This window comes from Narcine bancroftii, chromosome 1 (genome assembly GCF_036971445.1).
Source record: "Narcine bancroftii isolate sNarBan1 chromosome 1, sNarBan1.hap1, whole genome shotgun sequence".
NCBI lineage: Eukaryota > Metazoa > Chordata > Chondrichthyes > Torpediniformes > Narcinidae > Narcine > Narcine bancroftii.
The window spans coordinates 145,113,586-145,128,908 of NC_091469.1; the positions used below are offsets into that span (position 1 = coordinate 145,113,586).

Consider the following 15,323-nt stretch of genomic DNA (forward strand, 5'->3'; position numbering starts at 1 on the left):
TGGCGACAAGGGAAAGGTGGCTCGACCTTTATGGCCCAGGACCACAGGGGAGGAGTCATAGGGTATGAGTCATCCGTGGGAGGGCCAGCTCCATATATACAACCGACAATTATAACTATCTACAGTGGAGGGAACATGTCACCACTGGCACAGAGGTAAGCAGAATCTTTATAAGGCATTAAGAGGCAGAGGAGAGAAATTGTTCAGCGAGAGGATTGCAGAGTTCAGGGCCTTGGCAGTCAGGCACAATGGATGGCTGATATCAGAATAGTTCTCTTTCATAAAGAGCTGCTAGCCCATTCAATGGATCACCAGAATCAAAATCTTTGAACTGTTTCAAAAACAATTTAATGCTGTAGATTTTTTTTCTCTCCGGTGAATGAATTTCAGTAGGCCTTCCCCATCTATAGTTGTCCAAGAGATTTTGCAGTCTTGTCTGCTCATAGGAAAACTAACCTGCAAATGAAAACATACCAATGATTTCCATTCTGTGAGACAGGAGCAGGATTGCAGGCTATCTGAATGTAAGTGTAATGGCACATTATTAAAATTAAAATTTGGACATATAGCATGGTAACAGGCCCTTCTGGTCTACCAGCCCATGCCCCCCAAATACACCTATCGACCTACAACCCCAGGTACGTTTTGAAGGGTGGGAAGAAACCGGAGCACCCGAAAGAAACCCACACAGCTTGTGGGGAGAACGTACAAGCTCCTTACAGATAGTACCGGATTCGAACCCAAGTTGCTGATGGTGTAATAGCGTGGTGTTACCCACCACACTAACTTGTGCTGCCCCCCAATGCAGGGTTATTATCTGCAGAAGTATCATGGGCCTAAATCTCTGATCCCACTGGACCTTAATGGCTTGCATTCTTTCAATGAACAAGACCGTGGGGCATGCCCAAATGTCACAGCCAATACATCACTTTCATTTTTTGGCAATTAACAAACACATTTCAAAAGACATTCCATGTTCAAAAGGTTCATTTTCACAGTTTTCGATGCAGGATATGCACTGGCAAACCAAACAATTACTTTGGGTGATTATTTTTATAAAATTAGGGTGAACTGCTGTTGCAACACATTCTCTGTTTTTACGGCAAACAAACTTGCATGACTTTTTTCCTGCTCGAATCACTGACTCCTGCTCTCCCCCCATCCCCACTCTTCACCCATATTTCAATGGATGGTGTCGGGGGCACAGTTAGCATAAACATTACAGTGCTGGGTCTCGGGTTCGAATCCGTCGCTATCTGTAAGGAGTTGGTACGTTCTCCTTGGAATCTGCCTGAGCTCCGGTTTCCTCCCACCTTTCAAAACGTACAGAGTGGGTAGGTTAATTGGGTGTAATTGTGCAGCAGGGATTTCCTGGCCAGGAAGGCCCTTCTACCTTGTGGTATTGTTAAAATTTTCGTTAAAGAGCTGGAATATAACATTGCATTCGGCACAGACTGGAAGGGCCGAAGAAGCTGTTTCTCTGCTGACGTATTCTACGGTTCCATCCTTCTGCAGCATGCAGTGGTTGGAATTGTGGCTTCTGAATCTCACCGAACAATTTAAATACTATTTTGTTTGGCCTTGTATTTCCAGCAAGGAAAGTTGTGCATTTATTTACGTATTTATTTTGTAGCAAATTCTAAGATCGATTCAGTACAATGGTGGAGCTGTCATTGATGTAATCCAGGGTGATATTTTCTCACTTTAATATGATAGAACCCAAACTATTTAATGCTACTTATCTGTTTGAACATTGGTGGTGGCCAGTGATATACAGAGAGCGCCCGTTCGAACATCTGAGCGCACTGTGAGGAACCCACCATCTTATTGTCCAAATTCCCCCTGTAGAAGACAGCCTCCCCTCCTGCCTTTTAATATTTCTCATTCTTGAGAGAGGCTAAAACTGCCTCCAGACTCCAGCAAGCAAGCCGTCGGTACATCACCCCACAGCTTTGCTTCTGAACTGTCAAGCGAACTGATAACACTTGATAGATTGGGAGAAACCTGGCTCCATAGTGACTCCAGCAGCCAGTTCTCCAGTGCAGGGGAGGGGCAGAACTGCTAACAAAAAAGGCAGTGATTTCTCATGGGTTTTTATCTGTGCTTTTGCCAGGATTTTCCATGCCACAGGGGCCCAGGGTTGACGACATAGATGCTGTCTACTTCACGGAGCTTATACAAGAGCTAATCATGCTGAAGTTAAAGAAACAGTGGACAAGAGAAACCCATCCACGACAAGCCTGTTCATGCATAATATTGCTGCACTTCCAGCGAGGGAGGACGAAGTTAAAGGCAATTTGATTTTTCAAAGGAAATGATTCATTCCAGCTTACAATAGGTTACTTGACTTGTTATCGGCAGTGCTCATCGGATAATGAGCTTTTGAACGGATCGGGGAGAGTGGGATGGTGGGGTCGGGTGAGGGTCGTTGGGAAGGGTGCCCGACATTGCACAGCCAAGGGCAACGCGATCTGACTGTGCCTGCTCTGTTTGCGTGGCCCTGAGACCTGATCGAGTTCCTTGCTGCTCAGTGGTGTTGAGATGCCACCTTGCCATACCTGCTTTGCTTTTGATTTCCACCGAACCACACCCCTCCCCAAAGCGCATCAGGCTTGGTAACTTTCTGCCTCAGGTTCCATTCCTGAGAGTTTCAGTAGGGAGCACTGAGCGACAAAAATTGTATTTGAAATAAAGTTAGCTGGATCCTTTCAGTGCCAGGAGACAATGCTTTTAGTGTCAGCGAATTTAAAAAAAATTGTTTGCCAAACGGAAATTTCTTACAAGCTCGGAATTCCTGCCGGCGCAGAGATTGCAATGGCTCTGGCTTTCTTATAAATGGGTCATGGGTCATGTCATTGTGTGGAGCATGGCTCAGAGCTGAGAAGGTTTCCACAGAATGCTCTTCCACCAGAGACTCCCACCCACATTTGATCTTGTGGTTGTGTAACCCTCAACCCTAAAGGGTGGTCCATGTTCAGTTTGTAAAAATGTGTAAGTTCTTCTGATGCAAGGGTGAGCCTGCTTGACCTCAGCTTTTTGTCATCACCCAACAGATCTTTCTGTGAGGAAAATAATCGCATCTGAAAGCCTTGGTTAAGCTCTGGGCATGATGGTGCGTGATGATTATTTCAAGATAACGCCTGCAGAGTTCAATGGAGTTTGCTACAGTTGGCCTAGATTGAGCAAATACTCCCACATAGCTTATCTGTTCAACCTTAAGCCATGATTCTCACCTGACCTCTCTCTCTCAAACACACACACACACACACACACACACACACACACACACACACACACACACACACACACACACACACACACACACACACACACACACACACACACACACACACACACACACACACACAGAATTTTGATGATTATTTGCCTGAACTCTCTGGACTTAGTAGGATGTGGGGGGATCTCATTGAAACAAACCAGATATTGAAAGGGCTGGTGGATAGAGTGGATGTGGGGAAGATATTTCCAGTAGTAGGAGAATCTGGGGCAAGAGGGACAGCCTCAGAATAAAAGGATGACCCTTTAGAACAGGGACGAGGAGATGTTTCTTCAGCAAGAATGTGGCGTATCTGTGGAACTTGCTGCCACAGACAGCTGTGGAGGCCATTTCATTAATTAAATTTAAAGTGGAGGTTGACAGGTTCTTGATAGTCAAGATGTCAAATGCGATGAAGAGAAGGCAGCAGAATGAAGTTGAAAGCCAAAATGCCAGCCATGATTTGAATGGCAGAGAAGCCTTGATGGGCTGAATGGTCTAATTCTGTTCCTAATTTTTATGGTGATATCATCTTACATGCATGTGAGCACACACACACACACACACACACACACACACACACACACACACACACACACACACACACACACACACACACACACACACACACACACACACATACAATCTTATTTAACATATTTTTGAATATGTCGGAATCCCAGAAGCGGAATCGATGAATTCAATGTTTACTTATCTGGGAATAACCTGCAGGACATGGGGCAAGACCCTGAAGCTGAATGCTTTCATTTTATGCGATAAAATTTCTAAGATTGTATAGATTGCGTGTAACACCATTGACTTAAAATTCATCCTGCTTGAGTCGCTGTCACCTTCTACTTGGCTTGCAACTTCGCTCCATCTGTTCAATGGAAGGGAGGGGTTAGATAGCCTGGGTCTTTATTCCCTAAATCACAGGAGGTGATGATAGGCATGGATAAAGTGGATGCTGACAGTCTTTTTCCCAGGATAGACAATTCTAGAACAAGAGGGCATCAGCTTAAAGTGAGAGGGGAGAGATTTCAGAGGTATCTGACAGGCAACCTGTTCTCTCAGAGGGAGGTCCATATCCGTACTAAGCTGACAGAGGAAGCTGTAGATGTAGATGCACCCTTGACATTGAGACAGATTTATGGATTGAAATGGAGCATAGAAATCTACAGCACAGTGCAGGCCTTTTGGCCCACAGTGCTGTCCTGACATAATAACCTACTCTCCCAACTGCCTAGAATTTCCCTATTGCATAACCCTCCATTTTTCTCCATTCCATGTACATTATAGTCACTTAAAAGATCATAGATCATATTATACCTGGCTCCTCTATCATTGCTGGCAGTGTATTGTATGCATGCATCTGTGTGAAAATGTACCTCTTATACAGTATCTTCCCTGTACTTACTCTCAAGCACCTTAAATCTATGACTTCTCATTTTAACTATTTCAGCCTGGAGAAAAAACCTGCGGCCATCCACACAATCAATGCCCCTCATCATCTTGTACACTTCCATCAACCAGGTCACCCCTCATCCTCAGTCAGTCCAAGGAGAAAAGACCAAGTTCATTCAACCTTTTCTCATAAGGCACACTCTCCAATCCAGGCGCCATCTTTGTAAATGTACTCTGCATCCCGAACTGCTCATACAAATCTTCCGTGACTCAACCATTTATTTAACAATAATATTTATGTTACTATTTGGAGATAAGTACTGTGCCTATGTATCATTTGTCTGTATGTATGTTAAGTTTGTATGCATGTTTGAAGTATGTTGCATTGAGGACTGGAGAGCGCTGTTTCGTTGGGGAAGATCCAGCTGCGCTGGGTGGGTCACGTCTCCAGAATGGAGGACCATCGCCTTCCCAAGATCGTGTTATATGGCGAGCTCTCCACTGGCCACCGTGACAGAGGTGCACCAAAGAAAAGGTACAAGGACTGCCTAAAGAAATCTCTTGGTGCCTGCCACATTGACCACCGCCAGTGGGCTGATCTCGCCTCAAACCGTGCATCTTGGCGCCTCACAGTTTGGCGGGCAGCAACCTCCTTTGAAGAAGACCGCAGAGCCCACCTCACTGACAAAAGGCAAAGGAGGAAAAACCCAACACCCAACCCACCAATTTTCCCCTGCAGCCGCTGCAACCGTGTCTGCCTGTCCCGCATCGGACTTGTCAGCCACAAACGAGCCTGCAGCTGACGTGGACTTTTACCCCCTCCATAAATCTTCGTCCGCAAAGCCAAGCCAAAACGAAAAACGAGTTGTACAATTGGATGATAAGTAAACTTGAACTTGAATGATAACATCCACATCTCTCCTCTGATGAGGTGACCAGAATGGAACTGAATTGAATATCAAAAGCTGAATAGAATCCACCATTCATTGAAACATGACACACAGAGAATATAGATCTCTAGAAGCCATTTAGCCTACAACGTTGTACTGACGTATGTAAACATACTTCCCCTTCCATTTAATCCCTCCAAACTTCATAGCCTCAAACCCTTACATTTTCTGATTGGGGTTCTGTGATTGCAGGGATCATCTGATGAGTATTATTTTGGGGCTTTCTGAAGGTACAGCAGAGATGAGAAAAGCTGCCCTGAAATGACGTGCCATATAGTGAGGAATGACAAAGGAAAAGGTGTGGCTTCTGCTGCAGCATCCCCACTAACTCAATGCGCCGGCACAGTAGTTAGTCAGCAATGATGTTTATTTGAACTTGCCTCTCTTTTTAAATCATTTCCAAGCCAGACACCCGGGACTGGAAGTGACATCATCGTGTCCCTGCGATGAACACGAAGCGCACGCGGGGCTTTAAGTGGAGATGGTGGGAGCCCCACGCCATCTTACGGGTAAGTACCTAACTGCCCTGTGCGCTGCAATTAGACTCACAGTGTCGCGCAGCCTTTAGGCCAGCTGCACGGGCGGCGATCAGGCCTGTGGTGTTGTGTGGCCATTCGGCCAGCTGCATGGGCGGCGATCAGGCCCGCGGTGTTGCACGACCGTTCAGCCAGCTGCATGGGCAGCGATTCAGCCTGCTATAAAGGACATTAATATGAAAGTATCTGGATATATGACAGGAATTGATCAGCCTCGAGGTGGTGTGCATTGATATGGTTACATTCCATGGGAATATTTTCTGTTATGACTTGTTGCAAATTATGAGCACATGGGACATTATCATTTACTTCCTTTCTCCTGATTGTCACGGTCTGTGGATGAGCAATGCTGGATGAGGCTTGCCAGAATATGATGAGATTCAACTAAACTGCCATACAATAACCACAGTTAACAAATGACTGGGGCATGGGCCCTGATTAAATCCAAGTCAACAGCAGTCGGAATTATGGCTGAGTAGCAAAAAAAATATTTAATATATAAACAGACATATGATGAAAGGTCAGAAGTAAGCTTGAGTGTTCATCTGGTGATTTAAATTATGTCAAGTGGGGTTGTATTGAAAAAAGCTCAGAGGAGTTTGATTGGGAGATGGGGTAACCATCAGTGACTGGAGATATCATCACATAACCTTATACTTCCAACCATCCAACCCAGTCAAACTGCCTTTTGAGTCATACAGTATGGAAATAGGCCCTTCAAGCCAACACATTCATGCCGCCCAGGCTGTCTACCTGTACTCATCCCATTTGCCTCCATTTGGCCCATACCCATTCAAACCTTTTTTGCTAAAAGACTGTTACTTTATGATCCTCTATAGGTCACCCCTCAGCCTTTTACTTTCCGAGAAAAATGGGTCTCAGCCTATCCCGTTTCTCCTTTTAGCGAAAGCATCCCAGTCCAAGTAGCATATTTTCTTCTCCCTTTTAACCTTGGTGACATCTTTCTTATATAGCTGGGCAACCAGAAGTACAGACAATACTCTGAGCACAGTCTCACCAGCATCGTGTATGGTTTTAATATGATGCCCCAACTCCCATGCTCCCATGTTTAATTTAAACATCGAAGAAAGGGTTGAAAGAAAATCATGTTTTCCTTCTAATCTATGGCTTCCAACTCCCTTGATGCTTACGAGGATGTCGAGGAATCAATCATTAATTTCTGCAAACACCAGGACAGTTCCAAGAGATTGGCAACAATTTAAAAAGACGAATCAATATCAAAGAGCGAGCTACAAAACATTCCCAATAATCTAATATCATGTGTTAAAGCTTCATTTATTAGGGTTGAAATCAATTTCAATTCACAGCAGTTTTGCAGCAAAACACTCGGCACCATCTAAGCAAAAGGCACACCATTCGCCACGCTAAATGTTCACCATTAGTGCCCGATAGCTATTGTGTGTGTATCAATCATAATATTCACTGTGACCTCTCTGCAATAGAACCTTCCTATCCTACAAGTTCTACCACCAAGTGGCAAAATCACTTGAGGAAATGAGGAAGCATATAGGAGTGAGATAGATCAGCTATTAAGTGGTGTCACATCAACAACCTTGCACTCAATGTTAGCAAGACTGAGGAATTAATTGTGGACTTCAGGAGAAGACCAGCCGATACTCATTGAGGGATCAGCGATGAATTGGGTAAAGAACTTCAAATTCCTGGGTGTCAACATCTCTGAAGATCTATCTTAGAGCCTCAATGCTATAATGAAGAAGGCTCGCCAGCGTCAATACTTTGTTAGGAGTTTAAGGAGATCTGATAAGTTACCAAAAACTCTTGCAAATTTCTTCAGGTATGTCGTGTTTGCATCACTCTCTGATATGGAAGTGCCAATGCACAGGACAGGAGGAGGCTACAGAGAGTTGTGAACTCGGCCTGCACCATCATGGGCAATAGTCTTCACTCCATTAAAGACAACTACAAGAGGTGGTGTCTCAAGAAGAAGCCTCTATCTTCAAGGACCCTCACCACCCAGTCTATGCCCTTTCCACATGGCTACCGTCAGGAACAAGGTGCAGGAGCCTGAAGACAAACACTCAACGGTACAAAAACAGCTTCTTCCCCGCTGCCCTCAGATTTCTGAATGGACAATAAACCACAGACACTACTTCATTTTTTTCACCTTTTTTCCTCGTATTTATTTCTTTATAAAAATGCAATTTATAGCAATTTTTGCACCTGCAGGACAACACATCTTGTGATGGATGCTCATGACACTAAATTCTGATTTTCATTCTAATTCTGAAAGCAATAAAGATATAGTAGTAGGTGCAAGGAAACACCAACCTCTGCCGGCTTCCCTCCAAACCCCACAGCATCTACTTAGAGGTAAATCCCTGACATTCATTTTCGCTTGGTCTAAATCTTTGAGCGCCCTATCCAACATCTTCACCAGGAAGACTGCATTATTTCAGGAAGGTGGCTCACCACCACTAAGTCTGCAAAAGAAACTTAAGAGTGAGAAATAAATGCTGCCATTGACAGCGATTACCCATATCCCAACAAAACACGAATAGAACGAAACAATGCACAAAAGTTCACATCCATCTTATAAACTCTCACTTGAACCCTGGTTGATTTGCCCAGACAGTATTTCATTAGTTGTTCCAGTGGAATGCTTTCATAGTTGTTTGTTTGAAGCAACTTGTCTAAATGCACCCATTCAAATCAACGAATTAGTAAACTAGTGAATGGCTATTAGAAACTATGAGTGAAGAACCAACAGCAAGCATACTTTAAGATCCATTGATCAGAAACAGTGAACAAAGAAAAACAACCAAAGCATTATTTGTAATTTATTCCCTAATTTAATCTTAAGACTGTAACTATCTTGGGTGCAGTTAAGATTTATATATCCTTATTCCAAGCGACTTTTAAATCAGGAGATTGCAAGAAATATTGGCAGCAGTCTTTTACATGTGTATTGTAGTGGAGTGATTAAGTTTCTAGGCTAAAATCCAGCTGCCTGGCTTGTTGATTCAGGAACATGAGTTCAAATCCCACCACAGCAGCTGAGGAATTTAAATTCAGTTAATTAAATTAACCAGAATTAAGAAAAAAAACCTGTAATTATGACCATGAAACAGCTGGATTGTTGTAAAAATTCATTTTGCACCACTAAGCCCTCCGGGGAAGGAAATATGTTGCCCTTAATGTGACTCTAGATCATGTGGCCATGTGGTTGATCCATTAATGATCTTGCAAGTTACTTGTTTTAAGGACCAATGAGGGATGGGCAATATATGTTTCCTGACTCTGCAATGTCCACACCCCACAAATGAGTAGAAATAAAACATTCACTGTTATATTGATTATTCTTTCATACCAACTCAATAGAAGGAGCATATGGTGTTAAACAAGAAAATCTGCAGACACTGTGGTCGATGCAATACACAAAAGCACTGGAGAAACTCAGCAGGTCATGCAGCATTCAAGGGAAATAAAAGGCCTTTGACGATTCGGGCCTGAGCCCTTCATTGGGAATGTGGTAAAAGCCTGAATAAAAAGGTGGGAGGAGAGGGGAGGTGGATGAATGCAGGCTAACAGGTAAAAGCTAACATGAGCATATCATGTTTTCATGCTACCTGCTGTTATTTTGCCCAAACTGGTTAGTGCAGTTAAATATCATGAACTATTCTCTCAGACTTTGACGACCAAAGGCCATGGTCTGTGTTCTTTTAAATAGAAGAGGAAGAAACATAATAAAACTCCTCACAGATACCAAGAGTTGGATGGAGGACAAGAACATATAACTTCCACTTTTCTTATTCTTTTAAAATTTAGACGAACAGCCTGGTAACAGGCCCTTCCACTCAATGAGCCCATGCCCCCCAAATACATTAATTAAATTACAATCCCCCTATAGTTTTGTTTAAAGGGTGGGGATGAAACGAGGGCACCTAAATGAAATCCACATAGACACAGTAAAAATATACCAACTCTTTACAGGCAACACCAGATTCGAAACCAAGTTGCTAGCACTGTAAATAACTTTGCGCTAACCTCTACACTAACTGGTTTACCTATCTCAGCTGCACTATTTCATCGGATGCAAGGATCGACAACGAGATAGACAACAGACTCACCAAGGCAAATAGCGTCTTTGGAAGACTACATAAAAGAGTCTGGAAAAACAACCAACTGAAAAACTCACAAAGATTAGCGTATACAGAGCCGTTGTCATACCCACACTCCTGTTCGGCTCCGAATCATGGGTCCTTTACCGGCATCACCTATGGCTCCTAGAACACTTCCACCAGCGTTGTCTCCACTCCATCCTCAACATTCATTGGAGCGACTTCATCCCTAATATCGAAGTACTCGAGATGGCAGAGGCCAACAGCATCGAATTCATGCTGCTGAAGATCCAACTGCGCTGGGTAGGTCACATCTCCAGAATGGAGGACCATCGCCTTCCCAAGATCGTGTTATATGGCGAGCTCTCCACTGGCCACCGTGACAGAGGTGCACCAAAGAAGAGGTACAAGGACTGCCTAAAGAAATCTCTTGGTGCCTGTCCCATTGACCACCGCCAGTGGGCTGATCTCGCCTCAAACCGTGCATCTTGGCGCCTCACAGTTCAGCGGGCAGCAACCTCCTTTGAAGAAGACCGCAGAGCCCACCTCACTGACAAAAGGCAAAGGAGGAAAAACCCAACACCCAACCCCAACCAACCAATTTTCCCCTGCAGCCACTGCAACCGTGTCTGCCTGTCCCGCATCGGACTTGTCAGCCACAAACGAGCCCGCAGCTGACGTGGACATTACCCCTCCATAAATCTTCGTCCGCGAAGCCAAGCCAAAGAAAGAAGAGAAACCTCTACACTAACCCCATGCAGCCCAATTGCATTATTAATTTTTCTTAGTTGACAAACAACTCAAGTAACATGCTAACAATGAAGCTTTAATTAAATATATTTTCCTGAATAACATTTTGAGTAAAATTATTTCATACCTTTGCAATGATTAGACACATTGGCCAGAGTCATAATCATTTACTCTTTTCTGTGATAAGGGAAAAATATCATCTACTGTTTAACTTTGTGAACTAAAGGCAAGGGAACCTTACTGTTGCAATCCAGCTTGCATTAATTTCAAATGGTAAAAAAAAAGGGCTGGATAAAATGTGTGAAGAAATACTGGAAAATATTCTTAATTCCAAAACTGTCCACCAAAATCCAAAATCAAAATATTGCAGATATTGGAAGTCTCTTCACGAATATCAATGAGAAACTTTCAACAGAATTATTGACTGACTTCTCAACAATAACCTTAATTCATCTCCCAGATGTGAATGTGAATTGCTGGCTTGCATGTCAGAAATCTACAAATAGTCACATTCTTCCCAAGTGAAGGATGGACTGTCCCAAATTTGTGCACTCAACAATTGCTTCATTGCATAACGAACTGTGTGGTCAGAGTTAATGTCTCCAGACAGCAATTGAATCTGGTGCCTTGAATGCCCATTAACAGCCCTCCCCATATTCAAAGCTGACAAGTAGGATATACATATGAGGCCGCATCTGGAGTACTATGTACAGTTCTGGTCTCCTTACTTGAGGATGGGTGCACTGGCTTTGGAGGTGATCCAGAGGAGGTTCACCAGGTTCATTCCAGAGATAAGGGAGCTAGCCTATGAGGAGAAATTGAGTCATCTGGGACTGTACTTGCTGGAATTTAGAAGAATGAGACAAAATCTTATAGAAATTTATATAATTATGAAAGACATACAGTAATTAAGATAGAGATAGTTAATTTGTTCCCATTGCTCGGGGAAACTATAACTAGGGGACATAGCCTCAAGATCCAGGATAGTAGATTTAGGTTAGAGATGAAGAGAAGCTGCTTTTCCCAGAGGTCAGTGAATCTATGGAATTCACTGCCCATTGAAGCATTGGAAGCTACCTTAGTAAATATATTTAAGACAAGGTTGGATAAATGTTTACAAAGTTGGGGAATTAAAGGATATGGGGAAAAGACAGGTTAGTGGAGATGAGACTATCATCAGATGACCTCACTGAATGGCAGAGCAGGCTCGATGGCTCCTATTTCTTAAGAACGTATGTTATGTATTTAGATCGCATCATGCACAGATGGAATTGTGCCATAATGTATTTTTGTCATCATTTGTCCTTTGAAATAGAAGAATACAGATTTTGACTTTTTTTTTTGCAGTGAATATTAAATCCCAAATTAATTTTGCTTTGAATCTTAATCCATGAATTCAGCATCCTACCCAAAGATACCATATTAATAAATTAATTGTGAACTCCGTCACACATAGGGCGGCACAGTTGGTGTAGCGGTTAGCGCAACGCCCTTACAGTGCCAGCAATCGGGACTGGCATTCAAATACCATGCTAACTGTAAGGAGTTTGTATGTTCTCTCGCATGTGCATCGGTTTTCCCCAGCTGTTCAAAACTTAATGGGGGTGTGTTTATTGGGTGTAAATTAGGCACTACAGACTTGTGGGCTGAAATACCTTGTTTCCGTTTTATATGTCTAAATTAAAAAATGTTAAAAATTCTACCTTTACATTTTAGAACACGACCTCACTAATAAAACTGAATAGCTGTTTCTGAAATTTGTGATGATTCTAGATCACAAATCTCTCTTACACTCGATATCTGAAATCCTCTTCTCCGTCCTTCTCTCTGGCTTTAACACTCTTAACAATTTGAATCTTTTTTTCTCTACCTATATTATCCTCCTAAATAAATCTCCCTTTTATCTGATTTCTACTTTCTCTCTCTCTCTCTCTCTCTCTCTCTCTCTCTCTCTCACACTCTCTCTCTCTCTCACTCTCTCTCTCTCTCTCTCTCTCTCTCTCTCTCTCTCTTCCCCTCTCTCACTTTCTCACTGAATTTCACTCTCTTGATGACTTTATCTCAACATTAGTATTTGACCCACAATGCAGTGTATCAGTTTAGAAATTCCTCTTGGCATGGGAATGCTGAAATGTTTATAAGCTAAAGTCATAACCAATTATTTCAAATATTGCGTACATTAGCAATGTTATCATGGATAGCTGGAAACAGTCCTGGATGTCATTCAATGAACATATCAAAAGCCCTGTAGATCATTCTACCACTGACAAAGCACAAATTGAAAGGAAGCGTGCTAAGAAAACAGCTCAGGTTTGTTGAGCAGAGAAAGAATTGCTGGAGGAACTCAGCAGCATCCATGGGTGGAAACAGTTAATCAACATTCCTTTATCAAGCCTTCAAGGAAGGGTGTAATATTATAGATATAAAGGGGGAAAGAAATTGGAGGGGGGGGGTGTGCCCAGAAGTGATAGAACAGAAGTTGTGAGAGATGGAGAGAGTGAAACAGGAAAGTCTGTAGACACCGTGATTGTCGTAAAAACACATTGAAATGCAGGAGGAACTCAGCCGATCTTTTCAGTGTCCATAGGAGACAAAGATATATTGCCGACATTTCGGGCCTGCGCCCTTCTTCAGGGAATAAGAAGAATAAGCCAGAACCAGGAAATCTCAGGAACTCACAGAATTCAGAGAATGCTGACTGAAGGACAAATCCAGACCAACAAAAGGTGTTAATTGGCTATGGTAAGGGACGAGGCAAGGGAAGAGGTGGAGAGACAGGTAGAGGGAGAAACTATTCAGAAAGGAATGGAGGGGGGGTGTGAGTAAAGAAATGTTAGAAACATGGGAAATAAAATATGTACAAAGGTAGGTAAACAGTGGAACCCGATAGGGTTGGGGAGAGGGGGTGGGGGTCACCTAAAATTAGAGAAAGCAATGTTCATGCTGTTAGTTTTAAGGCTGTCCAACAGGAATGTGACATGTCATTCCTTAAACTTATATTTGGCCTCACACTGACAATGGACTTAGGAATGATTGGGGGAGTTTAATTTTCCTCCCTCCCTCTAACTTTCTATCATGCACCCACAGAAAACCTACACAGATGACTGGGAGAATGTCCAAACACCTTACAGACAGCACCAAATTCGAACCTGGGTCCCTAGCACTATAATAACCTTGCACTGCCTGTTTCCATAGCTGTGACCCCCATATTTTCAAGATTTCAAGATTTTTTTTATTCTCTGCTAATAAAACAGAAAATGTAATATTACATAAAATTTCCTTTAGTCTATCATAAGGCAGACAAATATTCACCACCAGCTCAAATTGCCCGGTTCCCCTTACAGCCTGAGAAAGAGAAGCAAAAGAGAGTTCTCCCCAGAGACATTGAATGTCCATGGATTTGCCTCCAGTGCTTCCGCAGCCTCCTCAACCACACAGCCTTCAGTCCAAAAATCGAAACCCGAGCTCCAGATCCAAATCTCAGACATGATCAGGAGGCCCTCGGCACCCTCTTGCAACCCTGTTCTGATACCTGGTACCACTTCAGCCAGATTCGAGCCAGTCTCCAGCAGTCCACAGGCTGGTGGATAGGTTTCTCACCCACTAGTCAACAACAGCTCATCGCCTGTGTTCTTCAGCCTCAGAGCTCCTCACTGCACCATGGTTACTGTCCCATAGGGTTGTCTCCTCTGCTTGCCCTTCTCAACCTGGGGAATGGTCTCCCTGTTTTCCGGTGCCCTGTCCTCTACTTTTCCAGAGTCTGTAACCCCTCGTGGCCATAGCCGAACACAAGCACCACCATCTTGGGCCCTACCCCGCAGTTGCAAGTTTTTAAAATAATCCATCTTTGACTCCTTTAACAGGCCGCTGAAAGCCTGTGAATCAATAACTGACAAATCAATAAATTTCTTAAAACTAACCAACTTTAGGGGCGGCATGGTTAGAATTACAGTTAATGCAATGATGTTGCAGCATCAGTGATCGAGACAGGGTTCGAATCCCACGCTGTCTATATGTTCTCCTTGTGTCTGCATGGGTTTTCTATGGGGGCTCCAGTTTCTCTCTTTCAATCTTTTTATTGAGTTTTATATAGCAAGCACACATTGCATAGAGAACACAAGGTTACCAAATATGAAGAATATAAGTACATTTCCAAAAAAAAACAATAACGATCTACCCCTTCCCCAGACAACATTGTCAGAAATGACAAAAAACAAAGAAAAGAACTCTAACCCCATACCGAAGAAACCTGGAATGTTTTGATATAAAATTAAAGGTAATATAGTTCTGCTGGATCTATAAGACA

The 15,323-nt window shown here is 43.0% G+C and overlaps 1 long non-coding RNA gene across 3 annotated transcripts in view; it reads left to right on the forward strand.

Moving 5' to 3' along the window:
- LOC138745497 (uncharacterized) overlaps positions 1-15,323 on the forward strand; it is a 68,016-nt gene that overhangs the window by 20,815 nt on the left and 31,878 nt on the right. For all 3 annotated transcript variants that reach the window (XR_011346338.1, XR_011346316.1, XR_011346324.1), the window contains one exon: positions 6,036-6,140. This is a non-coding gene — a long non-coding RNA (uncharacterized lncRNA). The remainder of the gene's footprint in view (positions 1-6,035; positions 6,141-15,323) is intronic.